Raw genomic sequence first — 18,420 nt, 5'->3', positions numbered from 1 at the left:
AATATGGTCAGTTGCATAGCTGAAGATCTAAGAGCTATAATATGATTGAGCTAATTGCTTCCAGAGGGCAAGAAAGAGAAAAAATGTTGTAAAAAGGTATGTAATGTTTGAAAATAATGTTTTCCCTCAACTAATACTGCTTTTAGAGCTTTTAATGCCAGATGGAACACAAATTGTTAACTAGCCTTTCTTGTAAGCATCCACGTTTTCTTTTATTAAATCTTAATCTCCATGCATTAGTTCATGCTAATAGCTTCTACAGTAAAATGCAGTACGTACAGGTGGGCAAAATGACTGTGCGTTCTGAGTAATTAGTTACAGTTTGTTACTAGCTGTTGGTGATGTATTTGACCTTGTAATTTTCTAGTACTGAGACACTGAGTAATTACAAATCTGTATTAACACTTCTTTTGTAACAGCTTGATCAGTAGTTGGTTAAAGGAAAGATTCCCATTAACTTTAGTGGTCTATGAATCAAGCTCTTGATATATATAGAAGTCCCCTGAAAACAAAGTTTTATTTTTTAATGTATTGTCTCATGTGTTGAATAGCGTGGCTTACTGCCCAGTGTTATGGCAGTTCACAATGACTATTCTTCCCACCCATTCTCCTTCTCCTCCTTCCATTAATCAGTGATGGGTTGAATTCAGATGTTTTGGAAGTTCAGTCTGGTTTTGATGTGATGGTACATAAAAATATCTACAAAGTAGTTATTAGGGTACTTGGTGTGGCTGCATTTGTCCTGGGGAAACCTCCCCCTCCTCTCTGAGAGCAGCAGCACATTTTGTGGGAAGGCTGGCAGCTCTACAAGCTCCTCTTTGAGGCGGGCTCCACTCCCTCTGCCCCAGTGGTATATCCATCATTTTTGGTTTTCCTTTCCAAAATGCTTTTCACAAAAGTCACTTCCTTCTTTCACATTACTCCATGCTTTGTGAATTCAGAATGGAACATGCTGTGAGCCAGATCCATATCTGGTGCAAATCAGCATCATCCTGCTGCTCTCAGTGGAGCTACAAAATTTGGTGTCCATGGACTCTCTAAGCAGACACACTCCACCAAAACTGTTTAAGTGGGTTCGTGTGTTTTGGGACAAGATATTAGCAGGAACAGCAAATGGAAAATACCACCTAAACAATAAGGTGTTTAACTTCACTAACCTCTTGGTTCTGCCCAACAAGATAATTTTTGGATGAATTTTAGCTCTTAGAGTCCTCATATTGTCTATTTCTAGGTGCTAGAAATTGGTATGGAGCAAAAAAGGGCTAGACTGCTAACTCCATGTGAGAGAGCTCAATGAGTATCATCATAAAATAAGTCTGTATAAATGTATCCCTGGCACTCTCATTTCTTTATATAACTGACCACCCTAAGCACCTTTTTCAGAAGCTGCTCAAAGTTTATTCAAGGATGCATTTGGTTAGATTTAAAGTATTTCTCACTTGTTGGCCAAAACTGACATACAGGATTTCAGTGTGCTGCTTTTAACGTGGTGACACTGCCTTTAATTTAGCATAAGTGATTATATATGTTTGACTGTCAAATCACTGTATGTAGTTTTTGTGGTTGGGGGCTTGTTTTATCAAAGAATTCTGCTGAACCTCTTCCAAACCAGAACTCTCATGTGTATAATTATATTGTATTTTCATTATATAAACTTTATTTTTAAGACTGAAAACATATTAAATGATTATGGGAATGTGCATTCTATACAACACCACCACGTACTTGTGGGAAGAGAAGTTTATAACATAAACCAAATGTTGTCATTAATATACAGGTACAATATGTGTCTGTGTGACCCATAAAACTCTAACAATGGAATAGAGGGATCTCACAATACTTGCAATTGCACTTCAGAATGAAATAAAATCATAGTAACCTTTATTTTGCGGTGAATAGCAGCATGGTGATATTCAGTGGAAGTAGATGTCAAATATTCACAGCCTGCAATTGAACAGTACTTATGTAGACAAGTTAGGTGCTTCCAAAACACCTTTCAAAGTGGTACTTCAGCAAACGCTTATTACTTCTTTAATATGTCTGATAGGTGCAAGTGCAGTGCTGTTAGAGATCCGTTTTATCCTGGGACAACTATTTTTGTGTTTTGCCCTAAAACTTTTCACTGCGATTCTATCCTTAGTTTACTCTCATTGTCTTCTGTCACAATCTAATGAGGACCTAATTCCAGTTCAAATAGGTGCCACAGAGACCAACATTTTAAGGGATCTGCAAAAGCGTATCGGTTAAGGCAGGATCCAAAATTATATCCAATAGCAAGGTCTGGGCAGGAGACATAACTGTGTAAATTCTGAGTAAGTTGTCATCACTGTCATGTATGCAGTACGTGCTCATTCACAGATTTGTTATTATTATTATTATCCTCTTAACAAGGCTGTTGAGCATTTTCCCTGTGTTAAAAAACGGAGAACTGAAGCATCATGTAGAGTAAGGAGCTTATCAAGAATATGCTCATATACATATACACATAATTCAGCACTTGAATTCAGTTCTCCTTTTGCACCATTACTCCATTGCCCTAAATAATAAGATGTTCTTTATTTCTAATGTCTTTGGTAGCTTCACAGGGAGTAGTCCAGGTAGTTTATTTTCCTCTGCCTCAGTAACTTTTATTTTATCAACAGTGATTCTTTAAAAAACAACCCTTAAAGGAAATAAAGGCTCTACAGGGTACTTTGTGAAAGCAAACCACTACATATATATATATATCTTTTTCATATATACAGAGAGATGCACGCATTCAACACACAGCAAACTAGAGAACACATCCATCATCAGACCAATCTGTGAGTCATCTCAGATAAATGCTAACTCTTTCAAGGCAATCCTATACAATAGATCAATAAACAATGTCTTCAGTTTGTGGCTGGGAATTTAGACCCAGTCATTTACAAGCTAAAAAATAGGTCAAGGAATAGTGGTGATAACTTGCCTTATCATCAGGCAGTGTGTGCGTGTGACCATTGTCATCTGTAAACTCCTGACAAGCACGCTCACGAGGACGCCGATTCCTCTGTCAGGGCAACAGCACAGAAGTCACTGATGTTACAGTGCTGCAAACCTGAGTGGAAGATCGGGGCCAGGCTCTAAAAAAGCTCTTGAAAATATGCATAACTGATAACATTAAGATACAACAAACTTTTACAAAGAAAACAAATGCAGAAAAATACCTGAGCCAAATGAACACAGGACTTCTAAATCACCAGAGAAATCATCTGAAGGCTGTTTTACAGGCTCGATGTAGCAAATTCCTGCCGTGCATTCCCAAAGTCCCCAGCCTGAGTCACTCTGAGCTCGATTGCTCTCCAGCAGAGAAAGCTTGGAAGCTGATGAATCACTGTTGAGCAGTATGTATGTTTTTATAATCTTCACTTTAAGGAATGCCCATTCAACATCTAAGCTAATGACCATCGGATAAGGGTGCAGATGGAATGCGGTTTCCACATTAGGAAACACACTGTGATGAATCTGTTCTTTAAGTGTGTTTATGTTTGAGGGACTTTGCATGCAGGCTATCTCCTCAATGGCATGTTAAACTCTGCTCTCCAAAGAGAAAAGTGCAAGAGATGAGGTAGAGGGGGGAGGAGAAGAATCCAAAAGGATGGAAAAGCTGCAAAATGCATTTCTTTAAAAGCACTGAAGTTGAATCTGCAAGGTTTGAAGTGCCTTTCTCATTCAAAGGAAGAAAAACTGATAATTCACCACAAACAATTACATGTTGAGGGGTCTGAATCTGCAAAACTGGACACCATTTTCCAGTATCTGCACAATGAATGCTATTTGCCAGTACATCATGCGTTCGAACACTGGAATCTTTCAAAAAGCTTGCAGATAATTTTTGCAGATTTTCAAAGCTCTGTTAATTTTACACCATCTCCTTCCTTCTTTCCATATCTCCACGTGCACGCTGCATTAGCACAAACATTCTGCAGACCGACTACTGCAGTTTCTTATGGTTTCTAAAGCATGGAGACACTTGAGCTAGAAACTTAACTAATTTGAAGACAACACAGAATTATCCTCGGCTTTTCTCCCAGGCTCATGTGAACAAATTCCCCACTCCCAAAATAACTTGCAAGCTACCTTTCCCCCTCCTCGCACTTAAGTATTCCTCTGCACTTCCTGATTTTGGCAGGGATATTTCAGAAATAGCTATTACAATGATGTTTCCACTCCGAAAGAGGAAACACTGGGTGGGAGGAGTTATGAACGGAACAGAGGAAGCAAAGCTGTTTTCATGCCATCTCAGGCTGAACTTTTACAGCAAATAGGTGGAAATGCATCTGGGAGTTGAGCCACCACAGCCCCGTCCTCGCCCAGCACAAGGCCAAATGCGAACCCGCACAAACCGAGGTGCGCGTGGCTCCTTGCATCACTCAGCACAGCTGACGCTGACAGGCAGCTCTGGACTGCTGAACAAAGTGAATGAAGCAAGGTCAGGAGGGAGCAGCAGCAGGCTTCCCTCCCTCCACCACGCACTGCTACATGAAAGGTGCTGCCGGGACGGCTCGCTAGTGCGGCTTTGTGTGCAGCAGTCATGCTGCAGAAGCTGCTCTGTCACATGTTTGTCAGCCATCCAAGATTTTAATTCTGAACTTTTCCATGAAACCAATAGCTACATTTTCTGGCTCTGGCCCGCTCTAGTGCTTGGCCAGGGCTATGGGAATGAAATGTCAAAGCAGCCTGTCTATGAATTGAGATTGCTTTCATGCGTCTCCACCTGCTGGCTGGCATTTCACTAATTGCAATAGCCTCTAGAGATGACAGTGTACTTTTTGAAGTAAAGAGCTTACGTGGAAAATGTAACTCGGTTTTACAAGAAGATGAGCAAATAAGCATGATAGGAGAGATTATTTACTAACTTGATAAAGAGCAATGTTCTGCATCACCGGTAAAAGGTAGAAGGCCACTGAGATTTTCAAGTCATGCCTTTGAACTTCTGAAGCCTCAGCTGAGAAGATAAGCACTAAGTGAGATTTTTGGAAGGAATTCATGAAGTGTGGAAACATTAGCATATTATTTCACGACCAAAACCAGATGCTAAGGATGCTAACGTGCTCTCATTGACACAGCGAAAGAGGGAAATTATTCGTTAATATCTGGAAGCATAAGCGTTCTGGGGCCCACAGCCTTGTTTCTGTGTGGTTAGGAAAGCAGTTACTTAGCAAATGCAGGCAGGCAGCTGTTTCAAATGGCAAGGAATAGAAATGATTAATGACTTCTGTGCTTTAAAGAAATGAACCCACAGGATTTCTTTCTTCTACTGTGCTGTCCCACTTGGCCATTTCTGTCATATGCCCTGGGACTTTTTTTGGAAGTTTTCAATGGTCTGTCTTGAACTACTCTTTAGAAACTTACTGGACCAGATCTGGAGCCAGACAGATGCCAGCTGTGGATCTGATCCATTTGCACATACATTCACAGGCTCAGAGCACAGATTACCAACACTTGATATTCCATGAACTTTGTACTGCATCAGCAATAGTATATCTTGTTCTCAGATACTGCAGTGATGGGCAATATTAAATCCTATTTAGAGTAGAATCAGCGTTACCATTTTCCTTTTTTAGCTGTGTTTTGTTCAGGATATATTATACAATGTAGAAGTCAAGGGGCATTCTCAGGAAACAAACCCATACAGGGAATGAACCCTTCCTCCGTTAGCAATCCATTCTGATTATTGATATTTTACCATCTTCTGTACTTCTAGCAACGGCTTCTTTTATCCTGGCGAAACTGCTGACTCTGTCATCTGTTTCTTGCCTGTGCTTTCATTTAGCTTCTTAGGTCTTCTATGCATACTGTCAGAAGGTGGAAGGTGGAAAAGGTTAAAAAGAGGATGAGGAAGAGAAAGAGGAATATAAGGAAAAGAAAAAGGAAGGCTATACAAAACACAGATATTTTCATTGAATTGTTCACAGCAAATTGTTCATTCAATTTTATTAAGGAAGTATTTAGTGAGGAGAGTCAAATTCTCCTCTGTCTTGACTTTATGGAGTTATTTTGAATTTACTTGTGTACTAATGAGTACGTGATTTGATCCACTGAAAGTTCTTTTCCCATATTTTGATGGTATGTTCAGGACTGCCAAAGCATGAAATATGAATGTTTGCTGTTCCAAAGTATTCCCCCATTTCAGAAGTGCTGTTCCATATTACTAAGCATTGGGAACAGGATATTAACTACAGAAGGTGGTGAAGGTGCCCATTGCATATCTGTATAATTAAGCCCCGTTAAGCACATTTATTACATACCTAGACAAGCAACTTTCTTGGCAGTTCAGCATATCCAATTATTGTTAGCACTAGATATCTGACTAAATTAGCTAGCGATGTGAACTCAAAACCATCAAGTAATTTAGAAGGTGTATGAGTTTAATACATCCTGAATGCATCTAATACCTTGGCTAAATACAGGCATTGAGCTAGAAAGAGTTCTCATAGATTACTTTAAGACACAGCAGGGCTGGAAGATGATATTTCCTTGTCTGCAAGTATATCGCTCTCAAGTCATCGTTTCAACACAGGAAGTTATCTGCTACCTGGGGCAACAATGTGCACTCGGACACAATCAGCCTGCTGTCTGATGATATTTAAGAATTAGCCACATAAGGATTTCTTACAAAGTTGTCAAAAAGGCTCAACTGATTATTTTAACTAAGCCTATTTAAAATACCTTAATAAACCGATGTAAAATAAAAGTAACTTTTGCACATTTGCACTGCATGCTTCATTTACATCAGTTATTTCCTTTGTTCTAGGAATAAAGACCAGCTCAGATGAATAATGTTTCTTTTTCTGTATCTCTCTGGAGATCTCTGTCAGGTAGGCAGGTGAATTAGCATTGATGCCATTCAAAGTTCACAACGTAAGGATGAGCTTTATACATGTTGGTGCAGAAAATCACCATGGAGGTATAAATTCAGATCCGTGTTCGGTCCACTTTACTGAAAGCAGAAGCTGGTCCAATAGCATGAATCGTCTTTCAGAGGCTATTTTTGAAACTGATATCACTCGGGCAGGAAGTATGAATGTATGTATGTGTGTGTGCATTTCTGTGCTGCTGAACACCACATGAGGGCCGGATCTATTTTCTTAAGTCAATTCTTACTCCTGGTTTTCTAATTGCAAAACACTTCCTAAAAACCTCTGCCTAGTAAACCTACAGGGTACAGCAACAAGTAGAGGTTTTACTTCTACCTGGACCATCTAGTTGATGTGCATATGGATGATTTTCTTCCTCTCTTGTTTTCTGACCCTTTTTATCTTTCAGACCAGTGCATCACTTAAGTATTTAGCATCTGCTCTTATTTGACACTGTCTCAGTTAACACAGCATTTTACAGTCGTATTATAAATTCTTTAAAAATAGTCCCCAGTGAAAGATCCCTTTGTACTATAGCAGAGTATTTCTGCGTGAAAAAGAGAATAAAACAATGCTGTGAATTTTGTATGGCTTTCCAAGGTGTATCAATGCTGAGCAGAATGTGAGGCAGGTGAAGAGTCCTTTGCATCATTTGCAAATACTCCAGTTGGTGTTCTCAGGCCTGGCAATTGCACTCCAAGTGAAGAAATACTGATTACGAACCTTTTGCTATGAGTACTCTGATTAGTGTTTCTGTTTTGGCAAGAAAACTGTTGCCTGCAAATCCCTTGCCAGTCTCTGAGTATAACAAATTATTACTAGGGAAAATAAAAGTCAGTGGGAAATTGATTGTCTGAGAGGCAATTCAGAAGTGTCTGGTGAGCTGTGCATTACCCTGATTGAGGCTATGTCTTATTGTATGAAAGACTGGAAATTAAGCGCAAAAATAGGCATGATGTTATAATCTGGGTAGGAAAAAAAAGTGTAAAGTTGTCTGACAGTTAGTGCATTGCTGGTGATACTAACGTGAAAGATGCCTGACAAGACAGGCAGCTGTGTGCATCTCCACAAAACGACTGGAAAGCCAATATAGGCGGGTGGCTTTGAGGCGACTTCTTACAGAGAAACCCCACCTGGGGCTAAAGTGGTCCCTGTCTCATGTGGGCGACCAGGGAGCAGAAGGAAGCAACCCCCCATTCACGTATTAGAGACACCTCAGTTCTGGCTCAGACCCTTATCCCTCTTTCTATTCTGCAAGCTGAGGCTTGCAAGCAGCTGGGGAGAAGCATGCTGTAGTCTAACAGCACAAATACTGAAGTAACTTACTTCCCCGGCTGGAACAAGGAGGAACCGTGGAAGGAATTGCAGCTCTCTGAGTCACACTTCCTCCTTGGAGTTTCTTTTGGAGTAGTGCAACTTTGCACCATGCCTGAGGCTGACACTGGAGCTACGCTTGTCCATCCTGTTACCCGCAAAGTGACAGGGAGAGAGAATGAGAGGAAGGAGAAAGACAGTGAGGCAGCAGATTATCATACCCTCAGATCTCCCGATTGCAGCTCTAAATATAGCCAAACAAGTAAAAGTCTGTTTTTGGAAGCGGTACAACTATTTGGCTCCCAACCCTTCAAACAACATACATGCAAAAAGCAGCCAGTCCTCTCCCGACCGAGATGCTGGATGGGGAACCATGCTAAGCACATTCTGATCTCCAGCCAGAAAGCGAAAAATTCCCAACCACCACACCTACCCAGGGTGTGACCAGAGACTATCAACTAGTTTATATTTGCACTTTGATACACGGCGCAGGCTTAACATCATATGGTGTATCCTTGGAAAAAATAGCAACAAGTTTCAACACAGAAATTCTGTTAGATTGGGAGGCCAGAATAAATAAGAGCCAACGAGTTGTAGAATGACTCGAGGTAGAGTAAAAGATCTCATCTTAAAAATAACACGACGGCAAAACGCTGCAGATGAAACACATAATGAAAAAACATTCCAAAGTTCTCATTTGAGAAAAGATTACAAATAAAATAGGCTTGGGCATGCCAAGCGTAAAATCTTTGATATGGAAATGCAGTAATGGTTAAACGAAATGGGCTGAAAATCTATTTATCAACAGTCTGTAATGCCTCGTTGGATCGTCCCATGAGAAAAGCAAATAAGGAGTAGTAGGAGAACATATAGACACTGTTAAAAAGTTTACATACCTCCTGCCTTCATACCTGGAGATACAGTCCTTCGCCTTAACTGGAGATATCTAGAAGGTTAAAGGCCGGTATGAGAACATGCCTCGAATTATTCAGGGAGCAGATGCTGAGACCCAGCTCTCCAGGAGGGCCCAAGCACGCTCAGCCTGAGGTGTTTGGAAGGGCCTGCCCTCTGGAGAGCAACAAGGAGTGTGCTGGCGCCAGGCCGCCGGGTGGCACGCGGGGTGACACCCCCGCGCAGGGGACACCCCCAGGCAGGGGCACCACGGCTCCCTTCTGAAGGCCTCAGCCCGGGCCACCAGTGCTCACGGAGGCTGTCACGAAGGTGACACCGCGCCGCTGGCTGAGGGCGGCATCGGGCCCGCTGGGTTGCCTCCGATTCATTTCTCCCTCTGTTCGTTGCCCTCTCTTACGTTATTGCCAATGGGCATGTTAGTCATTATTGCACCCCATATGTGAATCACAAACGCGAGTGCCATGGAAATTAAACTCCTTGACCTGCTCACAGTTTTCTCTTTGATGTCGGTCTGAATAGGCATTTTTGACTGGAACATAGCTTTAATTTTGGGAGCTGGCAAGACGACCGCAACCTTTTCTGCAAGGAAGTTCTCCGAAGAGGTCTTTGTTGTTCTTCCCGAATTACTTTCCTGCAGACGGAGCGTCGGCACGCAGCACCACAGAGGGCCCAGCTCAGGCTCTCACGTGCGCAGGTGCAGGAAACAAAAAGCATTGCTGCACTCCTGTCCGTACCCCAGGCACGCAGCGCTAAATACATTGGAGCACGCTGTAAAACTCCCATTAATCTGACATGCAGCCGAAAGTGGAAAATGATTTCCATTCCCCCTTCAAGCCCTCCTCTGCTGGGCTGGGACAGTGGCCGGGGGCTGACCATGTCCTCTCGGGGGCCACCTGCATCCGGAGGCATTGTGGACGCAGGTGGCCAACAGGGCCCCAGAATCTCAAGAGGAGGACGCATGGGGACAGGCTGTAGCATTGGGGGCCAGCAGCCGTGCCCCAGGGGGAGCAACAAAGTAGTGACCCCCGGCCCCAAGCCACATACAGGAGCTGGTTGCTGGAGAGGTGTCCAAGGAAGCCCCTGCAAGCCGGTGTGGGGCAAAACATCACGGCTACCAGTCGGGGGGTGCTGCTCTCTCAGAGGCTAGGAAGGTAGTTTGCAAGGCATCCCACCAGGCCAATATTAAATTCCCATCTGAAATCATATGATTTTTTGCTGAAGCACTCTAGAGATGTCTGTTTTGAAATCTACAGTTTCCCACCTCACTGTTGCTGACCTGTTTAAAATAATAAAAACAGAAAGCTTTCCAAGATGGATGACACTGAGGCCAGGGATCAAAACCTCACTTGTGTTTCTAAAGGCTCTTTCCATGCTTGGAAACCTGGTTCTTGCATTCATCAAAGGACTGAGGACTTTTTTTTTTCGTACTGTCAGCCAGGAGACTTCAAAAAGGAAGATGCCCAGGCCACCTATGCTGCTAGTCTTTCTTTTTTTTCTTTTTTTTTTTTCCTTTAAAATGTGGTTCTGAAAGCTGCAGGGCTTCAGGTAAACAAATACTCCAGAACTACAAAATAAGCATGTATTCAAATTATACACCCATGCTGTTCTAAGCAATATTTTGTTTCAGACGTGGTTATCTGGGAAATATCATTGTTTTATACACTGTTCTGCAATTTGTCCACTCAATCTTTCATAGAATGCTCAGCCTGGCAAAGAGGAAGAAAAACAATTTTACGGCCACAAAGATGGCGCAGAGGTTGACTTGTCACCACTCCAGGTGGCTTCAAGTACCCACAGAAAGTCATGTTTTATACCTAAACTGCTGGAAAAAGAAATTTTCATTACAGAAGCATTGCACTAACTCCACCATTAAGATTTGAAGAACAGACTACTTATTTGAAGCCAAATTTTCAAACCTTCTCAAATCCACAAGCATAGTTGATTGACTACAGAGTGAATCTGTCAAAGTCTGGAAGAAAAATCTGGGGTTGTTTTGTAAAGATGTAGGAACAGTACTTTTAAAACTTCGTGATTTTCAGCTTTCTTATGAGATTTGCTTTCTTCAGAGATGGGGAAAAGAAACTTTGAGGCACTAGTTACCTCACTGCACTGCTTCTCTGGAGCTATAGGATGAAATTCCAGGTGACCATAAAGCCAGCAGCATTTTATCATTGATTTTGAAAGTACTATGGTTGGCAGAACATGGAGAGTGAAAGGTCAAAGCAAGTGCCCTGGCTTTAAATCTGCAGCGCTGGAAGATGTCACTGCAGGAGGTCTCTAAAAACAGAGTCGAGTCACCACACACTGGCCAAGCTGTATTTCTGTGCAAGCCTTTTTTTAGCAGACAGAAGGAGTCAGCAAGCAACACCATATCTGCTTTGATGATTTTATATTTGATATGTGCAAGAACCTAATGTGGTAGAAACTAATCAGGAAAGGCTTATCAGGTGACAAAGGTAGCTTAGTTTTTGCAGACAAAGTGTTGGCTAGAAAAGTAAGTTTTTGAGGATTATTTCCAAGAGATGAGGCTATAAAGGTCAGTTGCTTTGACCTAAAAGAATGGGCTATCTCTGGATGTACAAGACACATTTGCTCCTCTTGCCATTATATTTTAAGAGTTTTCTTGATGTAGCTGATTTCCATAAGTATACAAAGGAGGCAAAATGTGTCTCTAGATTTGAGGAAGGACGTATATGAACTCAGACAATTGTAAGTAGCCAACAAAAACTGGATGCTCATGGGTTTGTGTGCTTGAGGTCTTGAATTTTTGCTAGTGAAGCATCGTTCATCATTACAGAATAGCTGTGAGTTTCACACGGGTGAGATAGATGGGACACAGGCCCAACAACAGCCAGGAGAAATCAAAAGCTCTAGCTATGACATGCTGTGCTGCATTCGAAAAAGAATGAATGCAATGTAGAGAAACAAGAGTCCAGAGCTGGCCCGTGCATGAGAAGTCTTCTGGTAAAAACAGCGTTTGTGCTAGGGAAAGGGCAGACAGTCTGGTTAGGTGGATATTGATGTTCTCTATTTGCTCCTGAGTCCTGCCAAATAATTCTTATACAGTGTTGGGCAAGATCATGAAATTTTTCTGGGTCTGTTTCTATGACACAGGGATAACAAAGAATGATTTCTGTCTCCTGTCCTTTGTTTCTTTTCTCTATGTGAACAGCAAGCTGTGCAAGACCAGGCTGTACCTTCACTGGATGTATGTACAGTGCCTAGTGTGGCTGGCTCTCAGTCTCAGTGTGGCCTCTAGGCACAAGGTATTACAAAAATAATTAACTGGGAATGTGTATTTATTTAGTTAATTGTAATAACTTCAGTCAGGATATTGTACCTAATTTTAGCTTAGTGTAAGTCAGTTCATGTTCATTGATTGGTCTGCTCTTTCCCAGCGTGTTGCTTGTGACAATATTGGTTCACAAGCAGGATGTCGACATGCACATGCTGTTTTCTATTGTTTTTCCTTTTCTTTCTATTTTTTTCCCCTGTGAAATGAGCAGGTGAGGATTCCTTACTGCCTGAAAGCTAACTGACTTAGAGCATATTTTAATTATACCTGATGCCTCTCAACCTGTGAGGATGTAGAAGGACATAGTACAACTAAACCACTTCATGAAGAACACCTTAATTACCGAGATGTATGCAGAGTGCACCTCAGTTATCAGTTCTATGACCTACGGGTGTATTTTCTCTTTAGTTCAGAATGATCAGCGAAACGTTTAATTGCTAGTTACTGTTATACGTTAGCACAGTTTTCCAGAAAGCTGTCTGCTATGCTGGAAGATTACAGAAGCTCATCTTTGAGGGTACCATATTGCAATGTTTAACTGAAGATTAATCACGTGGTTCACAGTAGCATCTCAATTTGGTGTAGCATCAAAGTTACTTTTTCTTTTTCAAAAGGAATTCAATGAATTCTCCTCTCCAACAGTGTTCAGCAACCTAAACATTACATAGAGACATCAGAAGTCTTTAATGCAGGTTTTCAGAGTAAATGAAACCTTTTTTCAGTGTGGTTGCCTTTGTAATAACAGTCTTCTTATTTGTTGGATACTTATGTAACATAAGATGAAAAGACGTTTTATAGCCTTCTGGCAAGAGGACTTAAAATTAACAGCATACCTGTGGCTGCCCTAAGCCAGGGAGGGAGTCATTTTCAGGCCATGGGAAAACTGCAGTTTTGCATCCTTCGCTTCTTCTGACCTACTGGTATTCAGTATTTCCATAGGCTTGTTTTTCACGAAGGCATCATCATGCACACAAAGAAAGACCAAGTAATTGATTCTGATGAAAGAACGGAGGCTGAGGTGGTGCATGATAACTGCCACCCATTAACATCCCCCCAAAGAATGCACTGAAAACTTATTCTCTCATTTTGCTGCCTGATTCCCTCTGGCAGCCAAGCCAAGGAGGCGCAGCGCCCACCTCCAGGCAGGAATCCCCGCCTGAAGTGGCTCCATGGGCCACATCCTGCCACATCCTCAGTCAGGCAGCCTCCCGCTGGACCGAAGGGTGTTTTGCAAATCAATGGCCCTCCTCGCTGCCTCCCTGCTATGTGCAAAAAGGAAAACCACAAAAAGATAGCAATCTGGGGTTTGATCTCACCCATACGGGCTGGTGGTGCCACCCCACCGACTTTGGCTGAGCTACCCTGCCAGTCAGATGGTTTTCACAGGCTTTGGGCTGGGCCTGCAAACAGATGTAAACTTGATCAGCATCAAGCCCAATCCCATTCATGCCCATTCTTGTTGCGAATATTTGTCTTCCTTTGCACGTTTTCACCTGGAACCTGACTGACCTCCGTGCAAACTTTTATTACTTAAAGTTAACGTGACAGCTGCTTTCACAAAGATAGTTATTCTCCACCAAAAGCGCAGAACGCCAGTAATTCCCAAATGAAGCTGGCCCAGCATTTAAGCATACAGGCTTTGGCTGTGCCCCACGGCTTCTGTGCCCATGCAGCAGCCCACTGGGGTCTGCCAGGCCATGGCTCTTCTTGCCCTCGTCTGTGGAGGAGAGGGACGCGATGGCCAGCAGCTTACATGGGAGACATGTCGGGCCCTCAGCCGCAGTTCTGCCTGGAAAAACACCTCTGCCCTCCCCAGAGCCCCGTGCAATCTGCAATGGCCCCAGGTGGCGGAGCCCCCAGCTTGATGGCTCAAGGAAGTATGCAGCTAATTGGTATATTGCATCTGCTGGGGATCAGAGGAGTAATGCCAGCACTCCCACATTAGGCTTGCTAATGCTCCTTTGCTTCTTCAGCCTTCAGACTGTTTGAACTTTTTCTCTCAGCAGTAACAATTACCCAAAACTCTAGAGATGGTGGTGATATTAGATCTGAAAATGACTCATTATTGAACTAGCCCTGTCAAGCAAGATAAATACAATTTGGTTGTTAGCTAATCTATTTTTGTTTGTGTTCTCAGTTCATCCAGGACAATGATCACATTGCAGTCTAGCATTAAGTATATTCTGCTACAATGTCCTTTGCTTTGTAAAGCGAACGTTTACGAATACAATAGCTGTATTTGTCTGTCAATATTACATCACTGCTGACGTACCGCATATCAGGTCTCTGTGGCATAACTTGTAGGATAATATTTTGGGTTTGGGGGAGTTAAATTATGGAAAGGCAACATTTAATCTAACAGCATTTAAGTAACTAGAAATCTCACCTCAGATACACTTCTGATATCTGTCATTTTCATCTGCTAGCTCTTCCTTCCTTCGTCTCTACGACTGAAGTTTTGTGGCTTGGTGCTGCGTCGAATCAGCTTTGGACTTTGTCACAATTTGGCCCGAGAAGGAAAGCTGACAGAGGCTGTTTTCAGGGTGCTTGTAAGATGCTTTTGCACCTTCATGCTGAGCTTTATCAGTGCTGGCAGATCTCAGAGGTGCTCAGTGCCTCCTAAATTCTCCTCCTGAAACACAATCCAGGCCTTGGTATTACTTTGCATTTGAGTTGTTCATTCTCTTTGTGTTTCCTCTCGCTTTGTTTTTATTTGTGTCAAGCACTTACTTAGCCTTTGGGAAGGCTATTTATGGAAATTAAAAATTTTCATGATAAAGAAGGTGTTTTGCAATTACGAGAGGAAGCCATTGATCTTGATAACAGCGAGAGAAACTTTCTAACTTGCATGGTTGGCAAATCCATTACCAGCTGCAGAACTCTGCAAAGCATTAAAAGGCAAAGGTGCATGGTGAAAAGGAGGTGAAAGGCATAATAAAACAGGCTATCTTTCTCTGTTTGAATGTAATGCCAAGTTGGCATACCAGATAAGACATTTGTCAACTGTCATATTTTATGAAAGACTCAAGTAAAAGATCTTGCTAGATCAGTTCATGATCAAGTCTTAATTTTTTTTTTTTCTGAGAATCAGACAGAGATAACTGATTATTTTGTGCATGCTGAGAAAAAAAAATGTGGCTTTGCAGAGTTTCATCAGACATACAACAGGACTGCAATAATCAAGACTTCTGCTGCTTCTCTGCTTCTAAAACTGATTACAATACTCTGCTGAAAAGACTCAGACAAAAATATTAGCAATGAATTTGCAATACTTCGGAATCCAGGCAGTTGTGGACATTTTTCAGGAGAGGCAATGAATACACGCTTACTGTCTGTTCATCATTATGTTTGTCTTCTACTGTGGTGCTTTAGGTTGCTTGTTTTATTTCCACTGATTGTAAGAAATTCTTGCAGACCCTACGGGTTAATCATGGTATGTTAAACAAGCTGCTAAGCGATGTGGGAAACCATTGCAAAGATACTTAGCTGAGCCTGATGTACTACACTATATAACCTCCTACCATCTGATAGTGCTATTGTTTTGTATGGGCTGTATGGGAGGGGGCCTGTAGCTCCTATCAGCCTGTGCTGACGGCCCGTGCCGCATTTCTCATGCAGATGGTTCTCTGTCTCCTTGATTTAACCTGTAGCCTAGACAAGGCTCACCAAGGAAAATGACTGAAGTAATTTCCATCCTCCCTCTTCTAAGAATGTAACATTGTGTTGTAATACTTGTCAGGTATGTTTTAAGACAATAGTTTTATTTTTTCTCATCTACAGCATCAGATATTATTATCACTATCATTACTGTTATTACATGATATTATTTAAACTAGTCTGAAGTTGCATACCTGCATGCAATACCATCTCTCTCCGAAACACCCAGCTGAGCCAGGTGGATGAGACAACCACCATGAGGCCAGCACCCTGAGCTGGGTGGGCTCAGCCTGCCTGAAGTGAGGGGCAGAGAGGGTTTCCAAAGAAGAGGCAAGTTGGTTATTAAGAGCTTATTAACTGTGCCAGCTTCCCTCGTCAGAAGAGCAGGAAAGAAAATCCAGTCTGAGTTCAGGATCTGGCTTTCTTGGCAAGAAGATACACGGGAGCACCAGCACCCCATCTGAGCGGCGTTTCCAGCCAGCACCCAGGACTGGGCAACTGAAGTCTGGGGGCAGCTGCTGCCAGAGACCAGGCACTGAACTCTGTCCCAAAGCGGTGCGACAGACCTGCAGCCTCCTCCTTACCCGCCTCCAACACCCGCCTGCACTATAGCTAAAATCTTTACAAAGTGACTTTTCCTGAGGGTGTTGAGAGATGCCTTTTGGGCTGGCTACCAGGCATGCAATGAAAGCCAACAGCTGGTTTGGAAGCTTCCTCCTTATCTCCAGACTGATAGCATCAAAGGCCTCAGTCTGTTCTGTTTTGGGCTGGTTCTTTCCAGGCTGCGAATGACTTGCGAAAGTGGCTAAGAGTCAGATTTTAGCTGTGTTTAGGCACTGATGCACACTCACTGCTGTAGCATCCGAATTACAAAGGACTGGATCCAATGTAGGACTCAGGTACGTGAAGAACAGGTGCCTCAACATCTGGTCCTACAGTGCATGGTCCCTGGAGGGGATGACGATCTGGAGCAAACTGGCTAAACCACATGGTTGAGAGCAGGGCACTGGTGATGGCACCAACCAGTGTAACACGACTGGGACCGCTGGAGAGAGGTCGGCTTTAAGTCTTGCACCTGGCAGTACCTCACCTACAGCCAGAGGATGCTTCTGGCCGCTGGGCCGAGGACTGCTGAGCTCCGTCCTGATGGCAGGTGCCCACCCTTTGCCTTTAAAACCCTGACTCAGCAAATTGTGCTCTGCTGCTCTGACATTGCTGCTGCAAGGATAAAAACCGTCAGCCAAAAATATTGCCTAGCACAGAAGTCGGGCTAGGAAGCAGGGAGGCTGCACTTGCAAATTCCAGGCATTGCATTGAATGTTCACTTCTCGGTGCAGGAACTGCGCGCACGGGGCAGCGGGGCTTTTGGTCAGGACTGTTTCCCTTCATGCTGACTGCACCGTGGGAATCGGAGAGATCTTTGGGAGCTCTCCCACAGCCATCAAAAGGGCTGCTTAGAACTGAAGCCACAGGTGTGATCCAGTGAAAAGCATCAGAAATGCTAGGAAAAAAAAGTGTTTTAAAATGCTTTACGTGGTTAAAATAGTTAAACATCAGAGCAGATCCAAGGCCTGTGGGGGCCCATCAGTGAAAGCCCTTCAGCCTGCCAGGCATCGTCAGCACCCTCTGTTTCTCCAGGAAGCCATGCTGAGACGTGTGATGTTTTCTTCTCTCAGATGCTATGTTCAGAAATAAAATTCTCCTTTTTCCTTCTGGCCTTTGGCCAACCCAGGCTGCTTCCCACCAGAGATGGAACTGGCTCCTGTGGCTTGGGATGAAACCACAGGTGGCAGCTGTCTGTGCTGTAGGTCAGTGGTTAGCATCAGCAGTTTTCTGTGGAAGAAGATCCCATGGATGTCTGTCTGGGTCCCTGAGAGCTCCAGGGAAAGCTGAGGAATGAATCCAAGGTAAAGGAGGGTAACTTTGTGATACAAATGAAACTGACACATTTTCACCCACATTTTTGCTTTTCATTAAAATGATTCCAACTGTGGAGGCACCAGCTGAGAAGAATATGACCTTAGGTCCCCATTGGAAGCAATTGTAGTAAGGGGAGATCAATGCAAGACTTTTTACATTCAATACAGGGTACACGTTATGGACCTAAGCAGATAAAGTATCTATAAACATCACACCAGCAGAGGCATGGTCAGGAGATAACAAAGGAAAACCACACCAAAGTCCCCATTCTTTGGCACTTACATGCTTAATTGAAGGGTAATATAATCAAACTGGTAATTAATCATAAACTTTTAATCGATGGAGAGTGGTAGACATTCCCACCGAAGACTCCAAGGCCCATTTTGCTATCAATCTAACTTCACTGAGTACACGCACTGAATATTTCCCTGCTCTGAAGTA

General features: G+C 42.9%; 1 long non-coding RNA gene across 1 annotated transcript in view; it reads left to right on the top strand.

Annotated features, from left to right (window-relative positions):
- The window catches only part of LOC310900457, a 288,227-nt gene extending 270,279 nt beyond the window's left edge, over positions 1-17,948 (top strand). The window contains exon 8 of the long non-coding RNA XR_014585138.1: positions 14,829-17,948. This is a non-coding gene — a long non-coding RNA (uncharacterized lncRNA). The remainder of the gene's footprint in view (positions 1-14,828) is intronic.
- Positions 17,949-18,420: the final 472 nt, after the last annotated feature.

The sequence above is a fragment of the Anser anser genome (genome assembly GCF_964211835.1).
Source record: "Anser anser genome assembly, chromosome: 5".
In the NCBI taxonomy this organism is placed as follows: Eukaryota; Metazoa; Chordata; class Aves; order Anseriformes; family Anatidae; genus Anser; species Anser anser.
The sequence above is the reverse complement of the archived record's forward strand: the minus strand, read 5'-3'. Positions and strand labels throughout refer to the sequence as shown.